The 8,274-nt window shown below is 44.6% G+C and overlaps 1 pseudogene; it reads left to right on the top strand.

Moving 5' to 3' along the window:
• Positions 1-3,264: 3,264 nt before the first annotated feature.
• Positions 3,265-3,382, top strand: LOC126204521 (5S ribosomal RNA; annotated as a pseudogene).
• Positions 3,383-8,274: the final 4,892 nt, after the last annotated feature.

Raw genomic sequence — 8,274 nt, 5'->3', positions numbered from 1 at the left:
CAAACTACGACATCAAAGTTTTAACAAAGAAAAGAGTATACAATTTTGTGTTATCGATTCAAACACATTTACAGACGATCAACAATGTGACATTAAATAAAGCAAAAAATTTAAATAAATAAATCCATACAGCATAAGAGCTGTGGTGTTACAACATGACAAGATATTCGCCGACGTATACTTCTTGTAGGAAGACGATGTCGAGGTCTGTCACGTGTAGCATACCTTTGAGCAAAGACATCTTAATTTGTGACTGTATGGTGCTGATATTGATAGAGCCAGGCCGGTATGCCTGTCTTCGTTTTGTATGTTTTATCGCCCATGCGAGCTAACGCCATCTATTGTACTGACACGTCACGCGACTCCGTCCTGTCCGCAGTCAGTGGTTAAATTTCTAACTTCAGCGGGAGGCAGCCCCCGCCGTGTCGCCTGTTGCTACCGTCAGTGTGTCCCCTTTACAATCATCAGCCCAGTTTTCTTGGGACAAGGCTGCCGTCGGCCTTGTGTTCAGTCCTGTCTCTTACCTCGGATTGGCAGCAACTGCTAGTAGTTCTGTGATGTCTTTCGGTTGCTCTCGGCATATGCTATTGTCGAGACATTGGTGTTTTGGATGTGAGGTCTCGGTACCCTCAGTGCGTTGACTGACTTCCTCCGCCTGTTCTTCATCATCGCCTCTCCTACGTATTAAGCAGCTGTGCGACGGGGCTAAGCGTCATTTCTTGTGCGATTGCGGAGACCGTTGCTTACGCGTGTAAGTTTCTGTATCCGAATGTGGGAGTGCGTCTCTGTTGCTACTGCCGTCTGAGACGAAGGCACCCATTGGCTCTGTCCAACTGTCGATGTCCGTTTTCTCTTCCGATCTCTCTATTGTAGGTAGCGCTCGCTGCTTCTCGGTAGGATGTATTGCTGCCTCCACCATGCTCGTGTTATCTGCCGTCGACTCATCGGTGGGATTGTACAGATCTTGGGGGGGGGGGGGGGTGCGTCCTTCGGTACACATTTGGAAATATGAGAGATAAGGGGGAGTGGGGAACAAAGCACCGGCATCGGACTTGACTTAGGTTAGAACTAGTTAGTAGGACTTATATTATTTATTAGGAACCTGCAGCGAATAACATCTTTGGTCGCCCCAGTGTCAGGGGCACGCCTATCGGGATTAGCTCGATGGGGAAGGCACTAAGTAGGTTTATATACTTTTGACACAACTGTGACGCTGCAGGCAGTAGTTAAGATAATGTACATTTAATATTAATAATAACAATACTAGATATTTAGTTGCCCATTGTTATCAGTTATAGCTGTAGCTCACAAATTAATTAATCCTATAACTAGCTGCAATTGAAAGTCTGAACAAATTAGGACCCACTAATCATATAAGGAAGTGGGTTATGTTTGTATAATTATTATTATTGTTGAAATAAATAATGTTTTTAATATGAGAGATAAATACGAGGGCTATCCACAAAGTACATTACGTTTTGGAATTAAAAATAAATAATTGGAAATTTTTTTTGTTGTATACAGATGAAAGCCACACTTAAACACTACTTTTCTACATAGTTGCCATTTAAATTAAGGCACTTATCGTAGCGATGGACGAGCTTGGAAATTCCTTCGTCGTAAAATTCGGCCGCCTGCGCCTTCAACCACGTGGTTACCTCTTCTTGAAGCTGTGCGTCGTCATCAAAACGCTGCATAGCCAACCACTTCTTCATTGCTGGGAATAAGTGGAAGTCGCTCGGTGCCAGGTCGGGACTGTACGGATGAGGAAACAACTCCCACTTAAAAGATTCGAGAACTTCACGAGTGGCATTTGCCGTGTGGGCCCGGGCGTTGTCGTGAATCAGCAAGATCTTTGAGCCCAACTTTCCCCTGCGCTTGTTTTATATTGCTGTTCTGAGGTTGTGCAGAGTTTGGCAATACCTTTGAGAGTTTATTGTCGTGCCTCTTTCCAGGAAATCCACAAAATTCACATCTTTTCTGTCCCAAAAGAGGTAACCACGTGGTTGAAGGCGCAGGCGGCCGAATTTTACGACAAAAGAATTTCCAAGCTCGTCCATCGCTACGATAAGTGCCTTAATTTAAATGGCAACTATGTACAAAAGTAGTATTTAAGTGTGGCTTTCATCTGTATATAATAAAAAAATTCCAATACTTTATTTATTTTTAATTCCAAAACGTACTTTGTGGATAGCCCTCGTATGTCGCCACAGGTGTTTGCTGCTACAGCTTCATCCGTCGGTACTTGTACTGTTCTCCTTTGGAGACTTGTTGAGCAGCTGTGGCCTTCATGTCCACAACCTGAGCAAGTTTTCGGCTGACCATCACAAACGACTATTGCTCTGCAGCCTTCAGCTATGAGATAAGATTGCACATGTTTTGTTAGCTCTATCCATATTTGTCCTACCCCGTTAAGTACGGGGTACGTCGTAAAGGTGGACCATTTTTCTGCTATATGACTGATCTCCCTACCATAGGCTGTAGCGCGGAAACCACGATGTCAGCCGGAACCTCAAACGGTAGCTCGAATACTCTGACAATTCTTAATCCAAGCCTCGCACAATCAACAGCTACCGCGCCGACAAGTCCGTCAGAAGTTTCAAGTTTAAAGTCCTTCTTTGTTGCTGCGAACGACACACGGTGTCATTGATCGGTTTCACGAAGATCACACTACTGATACAGAAGTGGATTAAAAAAAAAAAAAAAAAAGACAACCATGGCGCACCGCTGCGGCAAGCAGATTGTCCGTCGCGGCCATCCATTCACGCCTCCCATCTGACCCATATTCTTAACATGTCCATTGTATCTCCAACTCGAAAAATTCTTCATTCCCGTAGGGGTTCGAACGATATTTGCGCATCCGAACAGAAACTCAGTTACATTAATATAATCGAGCACTACGGCTCCATGACATATGTCTCGGAGTGGATGCATAAATATCTTTCAAACCCCTACGGGAATCAAGAATTTTTCGAGTTGGAGGTACAATGGACGAGGGACGCTGCGTTGCAGCATGTAGCAAGTTGAGTTTCTGGGTCGGGCGGAGGCTTGTCTTTGTGGTCGAAACGTTTAAGGCAATAGTTTCGGATAGGCGGACCTACCAGGTTCGAGTCCCAGTACAGCACAAATTTTCTGCTTTCGCCATTGCAATTCCGCAATGCTGCGTGAGGCTGGGAGTCGTCATTTCCCATCTACCCCTTTCCAATTCTTCCCCTTCGTCTTTTTCAGAAAACTACGATATATAATTGAACCTATGACATAGAAGGCAACGGCCTTGTCGTAGTGGATACACCGGTTCCCATCAGATCACCGAAGTTAAGCGCTGTCGGGCGTGGCCGGCTCTTGGATGGGTGACCATCCGGGCCGCCATGTGCTGTTGCCATTTTTCGGGGTGCACTCAGTCTCGTGATGCCAACTGAGGAACTACTGGAAAGAATAGTAGCGGCTCCGGTCAAAGAAAACCATCTTAACGACCGGGAGAGCGGTGTGCTGACCACACGTCCCTCCTATCCGCATCATCAGCCGAGGATGACACGGCGGTCGGATGGTCCCGATAGGCAACTTGTGGCCTGAAGACGGAGCGCATATGACATGGAAAGTGTCTTGCCTACTAGGCGTATTCTGAATTATACTTACGGGATCCGAGTTTATATTCCGTGGTGAGAAATTTGCTCAGATCACGACAGAGAATCATTTCAGACGCCAAAGAGTATCTGTCACGAGAAGAGAGAGTGTCTGCATCGAATTATACCTGAAGGGCAATATGATCGCGTAATAACATTACCTTCTGGGCCTCATTTACTTAAAGAGAGCACCTTTAATAACGGTAATTTTATGTGGAACTCAGGACCACGGCCTCAAGCAACGCACATATTTACAGCTGCCGCAAACACTATGCATCCTCCACCAAGTATTCACTTGCAGAGCAAAACAATATGGGCACAGACAAAGTAATTAAACAGGTTGCTGCTGTCTTGAACAGATGCAACAAAATAACTACCATAACCGAGTCACAGTCGTTTTTACGAGTATAACCGAATCACAGTCGTTTTTACGAGTATCCAAATATGTAAGAAAATTATTCCGCTGCGCTCCAGTCACTGGGACATTTCTCTGCGAAGTTTCCTGTACCTGCAAGGCTGGCTGATTAGCCCCTTGACGGACAGTAATTGAATCACTGAAAATGTTTCTTGACTAACTGTACTTCTACGTAGCAGTCAACTTTCTCCGCCTCCTGAGAGAAACTAATTTTTATTTCCACTTTTCCCAGAGCTAAATTAAGTCCGAAGCCAAGCTCAAAGCGAACTTTAAACACCTTTCATCCACCGCTGCAAGTCTAGCAGTCGCTGATATAATAGACTTTGATGCATAAATGCTATAACGTAGCAACAATTTTTCACAATAGATTTGGAAGGTGCGCTTCTACAGTCAAAAGAGATTACCTTCCTTTGAAAGTAAATGTGCTCATATTAGGATCATTTTATTTTTTTTCATTTGTATAAAAAGGCTTCCAAGATATCATTCACGAATTTATGGGACACAGACGTAGTAAGGGAGAATAACTAACATCATAAATATTGATGCCAGTTTTGGCATTCAGAAAAGTTTAGCCACCGTTTGGTCAGGTTTGTGACGTGCAATCATTAGTAAGGTAATGTAAAGGTACACATCTCTTAGGAACATAATATAAGAAGTATCTTTTGAGTATTGAAATCCAATGTTTCATTTACTAATCAGAGGCCATTTTATTCACACAGTCCTTATTGATGAGCTATGAGCAACACCACGACCACGTTACAAAATTCGTAAAATCATAAAAAAGTGAGTCGTCGTCTGCTGAAGAAATGGTGAGATATTGATGTTGTTCTAATGAAACGCCCATAATTTAATATTAATCAAATATTTATGATAAATCTATTTAAAATACGTCGTGACGTCATTAGTAGTTAACTTGCGCAGCGCGTTGCGGCGTATTTGTTTGTTTCTACGTCGTGAGTCAGAGAGTCAGTTCACCGATCGGTCGCCTACAACGTCCAAATCAAGATCAGTCTGGGAAGTTTCTTCTTATACGTCTCTATAATGGAGAAGCATTTTCACTCACGGCTTTATTTCGTAAAAAAATACTCTAAGATATATATGCTTATATGGCTCGTGTCAATCTCTTACAATTCCTTTGGGAATACTACCGTGTCTTCTTTCCAAATACTTAAAATACTCAAGTACTAAAGTATCCGCCCTTACGGCCACGTTGCTACAACTTTCTTCAGCCCGTAGATTCAATCACCTGCAGATTGGGTGCTTTAACGGAGTGTGTGTTTGTAACGGCGTCATAAGGCCACCGACGTCACATTATTAGATTTTATTGGGCCTAAAATACCACTTGTCGAGGGAGAGGGAAGGAATTTATGCTGACTACACGACTGTAACAAGTCTACTTATCAACTTCTTTAATATATATTCTCCGTCATCATCACGTTTAAGAATATATTCACAGAATGTTTTACGCCTTTCAGTCCGCAAATTAAATTTTTTATTTCATTTCCGAGCGTATAAATTTTTGCTCTCAGTCCTGTAAATTCTCTAATAATGGCACTCTGCAACTTAGCTTTCAGCAAAACCACTTCATTTCTACACTCCTGGAAATTGAAATAAGAACACCGTGAATTCATTGTCCCAGGAAGGGGAAACTTTATTGACACATTCCTGGGGTCAGATACATCACATGATCACACTGACAGAACCACAGGCACATAGACACAGGCAACAGAGCATGCACAATGTCGGCACTAGTACAGTGTATATCCACCTTTCGCAGCAATGCAGGCTGCTATTCTCCCATGGAGACGATCGTAGAGATGCTGGATGTAGTCCTGTGGAACGGCTTGCCATGCCATTTCCACCTGGCGCCTCAGTTGGACCAGCGTTCGTGCTGGACGTGCAGACCGCGTGAGACGACGCTTCATCCAGTCCCAAACATGCTCAATGGGGGACAGATCCGGAGATCTTGCTGGCCAGGGTAGTTTACTTACACCTTCTAGAGCACGTTGGGTGGCACGGGATACATGCGGACGTGCATTGTCCTGTTGGAACAGCAAGTTCCCTTGCCGGTCTAGGAATGGTAGAACGATGGGTTCGATGACGGTTTGGATGTACCGTGCACTATTCAGTGTCCCCTCGACGATCACCAGTAGTGTACGGCCAGTTTAGGAGATCCCTCCCCACACCATGATGCCGGGTGTTGGCCCTGTGTGCCTCGGTCGTATGCAGTCCTGATTGTGGCGCTCACCTGCACGGCGCCAAACACGCATACGACCATCATTGGCACCAAGGCAGAAGCGACTCTCATCGCTGAAGACGACACGTCTCCATTCGTCCCTCCATTCACGCCTGTCGCGACACCACTGGAGGCGGGCTGCACGATGTTGGGGCATGAGCGGAAGACGGCCTAACGGTGTGCGGGACCGTAGCCCAGCTTCATGGAGACGGTTGCGAATGGTCCTCGCCGATACCCCAGGAGCAACAGTGTCCCTAATTTGCTGGGAAGTGGCGGTGCGGTCCCCTACGGCACTGCGTAGGATCCTACGATCTTGGCGTGCATCCGTGCGTCGCTGCGGTCCGGTCCCAGGTCGACGGGCACGTGCACCTTCCGCCGACCACTGGCGACAACATCGATGTACTGTGGAGACCTCACGCCCCACGTGTTGAGCGATTCGGCGGTACGTCCACCCGGCCTCCCGCATGCCCACTATACGCCCTCGCTCAAAGTCCGTCAACTGCACATACGGTTCACGTCCACGCTGTCGCGGCATGCTACCAGTGTTAAAGACTGCGATGGAGCTCCGTATGCCACGGCAAACTGGCTGACACTGACGGCGGCGGTGCACAAATGCTGCGCAGCTAGCGCCATTCGACGGCCAACACCGCGGGTCCTGGTGTGTCCGCTGTGCCGTGCGTGTGATCATTGCTTGTACAGCCCTCTCGCAGTGTCCGGAGCAAGTATGGTGGGTCTGACACACCGGTGTCAATGTGTTCTTTTTTCCATTTCCAGGAGTGTATTTATGCATGGAATTTTATGTCGGTTATTTTCTGCACAGCCCATGTATTAAAGTACCTATGCGCATTGCTTTTAACATCATGATTGGAAATTGCATGATATAATACAAAGCTGTAATTTTTGTTATTAAAGACGATCGATTTCAATCATGAATCTGTAGGAAAAGAGAATGACGAAATAACGTAGATATGCAATTACTATACAACACGCTTTATAAAACATTATTCTTCAGCGTACAAACATTGCATGCAGTGTCACATATTATTACAAGGTAATACTTACAAGGAGGTATCCGGCTTTATAAAGAAGAATTACAGTATTCAATGTAATTCTTAAAATTTTCTATTCTATTTACAGCTGCCCTTGTGTAACAGTGATCTCTTGTAAACAAACTCGCTTGTGGCAGCCTTGTTCTCAGGCCCTAAACTAAATTATCCTAAGACGTTTGTTAGGGGCTCCGTACATTCCAAAGACATATGACTGTTGGTGTATCCTGCCTAATAACAAGAGAAAAATACCATGATACTCTGAAATTCAACGGGCCATTGCGTGAACTATACATTATAATTTTTTGTTGTTAGTGATTTGTTATAAGATTAGATTATCCTAGTACCATCAAGGAAAACAATAAACAATGCAAAAGTTAACGCATACCAGTATTAAAACAAAACATACAAATTTACTGGAAACTATAAAAAGTACATGACTTACAGAAAACATACTTTGCACTTGTAATCAGCTAGTAATGTTCTCAGTTAAGTTGAACATTAATCTGCAGTGGAGGAGAGACGATACTGATGTTAGAATTCATTAAGTATGGCCCATATTATCACAGTTTCACATGCCTGACGCTATAACGATTTGCTCATGCCAGTGTCATACAAATACTGGATAACAAATGCATCAAGGTAAACTAACACACTGTAAAGCTATCTACATTCCTAAACATTTAAAATACAATCAGCGCACATATAGTACACTGAAACCAGCACAAGACAGTTACAGGGCCGTCCGCTGGTGGCCGAGCGGTTCTAAGCGGTACAGTCTGGAACCGCGAGACCGCTACGGTCGCAGGTTCGAATCCTGCCTCGGGAATTGATGTGTGTGATGTCCTCAGGTTAGTTAGGTTTAAGTAGTTCTATTCTAGGGGACTGATGACCTCAGAAGTTGAGTCCCATAGTGCTCAGAGCCATTTGAACCATTTTGAACAGTTGCAGGCT

The sequence above is a fragment of the Schistocerca nitens genome, chromosome 9 (genome assembly GCF_023898315.1).
Source record: "Schistocerca nitens isolate TAMUIC-IGC-003100 chromosome 9, iqSchNite1.1, whole genome shotgun sequence".
In the NCBI taxonomy this organism is placed as follows: domain Eukaryota; kingdom Metazoa; phylum Arthropoda; class Insecta; order Orthoptera; family Acrididae; genus Schistocerca; species Schistocerca nitens.
Note: the sequence above shows the minus strand (reverse complement) of the source record. Positions and strands in the feature narration are given on the sequence as shown.